We start from the raw sequence: 4,602 nt of genomic DNA, 5'->3' as shown, positions 1-4,602 counted from the left end.
GTGATTGTAATGCTCTCTGAAGTCACATATTTCAGCCGTGCTACTCTCATATACTTCTGCTTGAAGGGGGGAGTTAGTGGAGGTCACACCATAGAGTCACTAAGATCCTGCTCAGTGCCTACGTGGCATCCGAAGATCAAACTCAAACTCTCAGCTCACAGTTGCAAGGCAGCCACTCTGCCACTGAGCTTTCCCTGAACTCTAGAAAGAAAGGTTTAGGCAGAGAACAGTGGGAAGGAGCCCATTTACAATCTTCTTCTAATGGACCCAGACAAATAAAATGAACTGTGTAACTGTGAATGGAGCAGAGGACCTCACACCACGGTGCAAAAGGAAAGAATGACTTTCCTAGTGCGGCCTGAGAAGGACACACAGACGGCCAAGCAGCCGGTCAGCAGGTCGCTGATTCTCATCAGTCATTCATTAACCTCTATTGTCCGGCCAAGCCACAGAGGAGATGCCTGACCTTTGCCAACTCAGACAACCACTCTGGCAATGTCGTGCAGATTACAAGTGGGACTACTCTACAGGACAGTAATCTGTTGGAAGAATAAAAGGGACAGAATAGCCCTTATTAATGACTTACTGATTAATGATAAATCAATCACTCTCTCGATTTCTAGTTGGAATTTGAGCAGATACAAGTCTGATCAAAAGTTTTTCTGTCCAGAGGTCAGGGAGACAGTACAGCGGGTAGGGCACTTGCTTTGCAAAGTGGCCAACACAATTTGGATCACCTGACTCCTAGATGGTCCCTGAACTTAGCACATAGCCAGCAGTGATTCCTGAGCACAGAGTGGAGAATAAACCCTGAGCACACAGCCAGGTATGCCCCTCCCTCCCCCCCAATAAAAATGTTCTTTCCACAGAGATTCTGGAAACTTGTATAAATAGTCTTCTGTTTGTGTTAGGACATATCCAGCAGTGCCTCAAAGGTTGCTTCCACGTGATGCTCAGGGAATTTTGTGTGATGCTGTGTACTGAAACCCAGAGCTCTAGCATTTAATGCCTGTGCTCCAGGCCTTTGAACAGTCTCCCTTTCCCTGAAATAAGAAACTTTATTTATTTTTTTGTTTTGGACAATGCTTAAGGATTACTCCTGGAATCATACCAGGTAGTCTTGAGGGACAATATGAGATGCCAGGGATCATATTCCTCTTGAATATATACAAGACTTCTTCCTACCTGCTATACTATGGCTCTGGCCCTATAATAAGAAACTTTATTTGGTTTGGTTTTTGAGCCAACCCTGTGGCACTCAGTGGTTATTCCTGGTATAGAGCCAGGAATCGCTCAGAATCGCTCCTTGCAGGCTCGGGGGACCGACCATATGGGATGCTGGGATTCGAACTACCGTCCTCCTGCATGCAAGGCAAATGCTCTACCTCCATGCTATCTCTCCAGCCCAATAATAAACATTTAAAAAAAATCTTTTGAGAGGCCAGAGCCATGTAGTACAGCAGGTAAGGCATTTATTTGTCTGGCATGTGGCTGACCCGGGCTCAGTCCCTGGCACCATAATATGGTACCCAAAACCCTACTTAGGAAAGATCCCCTGGACTTAAAGGCAGGAGTAAGTACTGGGCAACTGTAGGTATGGCCCAAAAACCTAAAACATAAACGTTTTGAGAGGTGGAGCAAGGAGTGTAAGATGCTTGCTTCATGCAGTTTATTTAAATCCCAACATGTGGTTCCCCAAGAACCAGCAGGGGTCACTCCCTGAGCACAGTGCTCAGTGCTGGAAGAGCCCCCTAAGCACAACTGGGATGTCTCAGGGAGGGTGTGGAGAGTGGGGGAGGGAGATAGGAAGGGATGGGGTGGGGGAGAGAAAAGGAGGATGGCAGAGGGAAAGGGGTGAGTGGGAAGGAGAGGGAGAGGGGCAAAGGGGTGGGGGGAGAAGTGCCTCAGCTGGAACTTATGCTGTCGGAAAGTCCGAATGTCCTGGTTTGATCCCCCAGCCACTGCATTGGGTCCTGAGCACCCACATGTGTGGCCCAAAGATGCACAGAAAAGGGAGGGGGGGGCAAAGTTATAACACAGTGGTAAGACACTTGACTTGCATTTAATCAATCTGGGTTCAATATCCAGCACTCCATATGGTCCCCTGAGTATCACCAGGAGTGATCTCTGAGTACAGAGCAAGGAAAGTCCTGAGCATTGCCAGGTAGTCCCAAACACACACTCACACACAAAACACTTGACACCCACAGTTGGAGAACAGTCGAGCCTTCGTCCTTTTGTAGTCTTGTTTAGAGTTATTAACATTAGGCCCCAGATATGAAAGCATGTCAAAAAGAATTTTCCCTTGAAGCATGCAGCCTTGAGCTTAATCTCTGGTGTCACCAACATGCACCAAGTGCATCCAACATCTCTGCTGTTTGAGAATCTCAGGGCCACAGCAAAGTGTGCAGTGTCCCTTCTTTTGTAGAAGGGAGGCTGGGTTTAAATCTCAGTGCTGCATAATCTGCAGAGTCTAGGTATACTCCAAAGCACTGCCAGGAGTGACCCTAAAGCCAAAGTTGACAACCTCCCAGTGCAGCACAGCCAATGGTGTGAGTACCACAACTAAAGTGTGCCACTGCTGGCGACACTGCAAAAGAGATGTGTAAGCACCAGGGAGTCCTGTTTGCGCACCAAATAACCCCCAGCAAACACCACTACCAGCATCTATTCAAGAATCCACAGCGAACCTGTGTGCAAGAGCCATGACTACCAAAATATATTACCTCTGTTGAGCATCCAGTCACAAGTGTGTGGTCACCACAGCCAAACATGTGCATGGCCCTGTCATCAACAGAGTAGTGACAAGGACTGGAGAGATAGCATGGAGGTAAGGTGTTTGCCTTGCATGCAGAAGGACGGTGGTTCGAATCCGGGCATCCCATATGGCCCCCTGAGCCTGCCAGGAGCTATTTCTGAGCATAGAGCCAGGAGTGACCCCTGAGCACTGCCAGGTATGACCCAAAAACCAAAACAAAGAAAGTAGTGACAAGCTCCAAGGGAAGGAACATAAAAAGGGCTCGGGGCCGGAGCGGTGGCACTAGAGGTAAGGCATCTGCCTTTGCCCACACTAACCTAGGAATGAACCAAGGTTCGATCCCCCCACGTCCCATATGGTCCCCCAAGCTAGGAGCAATTTCTGAGCACATAACCCAGGAGTAACACACTGAGCTTCACCGGTGTGTGGCCCAAAAACACAAAAATAAACAACAACAAACAAACAAACTAAACAAACAGGGTTTAACACTAATACAAGGACCAAACAGCACTGAATACTGGTGCTTGGAACTACCACTGCCTTAGTTACCTTCATTATTTCTGGTATTTCCAACTGCGTCCTGCCCAGCACCTTACCAATCCCATTATCACTGATTTGGAAATCTTTTTTTTTTTTTTTTTTTTTTTTTTGATTTGGAAATCTTTTCCTTGGCTCCTAGTTTTCGTCCTCTCCACAGATTTTTCTTCTATGGGGTTACCCAGTTTGCTTTCTAGCAAGAACCTGGCAAGGTCATTTCCACAATTCCCCTTATCTTGGTTGCAATCAGCAAACTGGATACCACATGGGCTAGAGGTAATTACAGCTTTATTTCTAAAACAGCTGACCCAGAAAACCTTGTTTGAGAGGCCAGAGTTATCCAGGATTGTCTGAGACTCCAGAGATTCCCAAAATATGGGAGTTTCTTTGCCAAAGTCACCTAGTCCTGAACGACCCGGGACAAGTTGGTCATCATGCGTAAACGATCCTTAGAGATTAAATTCAAGGTCAGGTCTTACCACTTAGCTGTGTTAACTGGGACAAAACACATTAACCTCTTGAAACCCTCAGTTTTTATTCATATTTAGAATGGGAATAGTATAAAAGTCTCATTATTTGGAGGAATAATGAAGTAATGAAGGCCAGGATAAGGCTCAAGTGGTAGAGTACTTGACTTAATGGATTTAAGTCCCTGAACTGCCAAAGAAAAGAAAGAGTAAATGAGTTACTAAACGTCAACAACTCAGAATAATGCCTGAAATGTCACTCCATGACTCATCTGTCACCTATTATTAGTGATTTAAAAGCATAAATCTAAATGTACAATAAGACCTCTGCAAATAAGACACATTCTAACTAAATTCTTTTTTTTTTTTTTCCGTTTTTGGTTTTTGGGTCATACCTGGCAGTGCTCAGGGGTTACTCCTGGCTCTACACTCAGAAAATCGCTCCTGGCAGGCTTGCAGGACCATATGGGATGCCAGTATTCGAATCACGACCTTCTCTGCATGCAAGGCAAACACCTTACCTCCATGCTATCTCTCCCAACCCACTAACTGAATTTTTTTTGAGGGGGGGTCACCACCCAGCAGCACTCAGGGGTTACTCCTGGCTCCACACTCAGAAATTGCTCTTGGCAGGCTCGGGGGACCATATGGGATGCCGGATTCGAGCCCAATGACCTTCTGCATGAAAGGCAAATGCCTTACCTCTCCGGCCCCGTAACTGAATTCTTTGTTGTTGTTGTTGTGGTTTTTGGGTCTCACCTAGCAGTGCTCAGGGGTTATTCTGACTCCATGCTCAGAAAATCGCTCTGGCAGGCTTGGGAGACCATATGGGATGCCGGG

The sequence above is a fragment of the Suncus etruscus genome, chromosome 1, assembly GCF_024139225.1.
Source record: "Suncus etruscus isolate mSunEtr1 chromosome 1, mSunEtr1.pri.cur, whole genome shotgun sequence".
Lineage (NCBI taxonomy): Eukaryota > Metazoa > Chordata > Mammalia > Eulipotyphla > Soricidae > Suncus > Suncus etruscus.
This window is presented reverse-complemented; position numbering follows the sequence as displayed.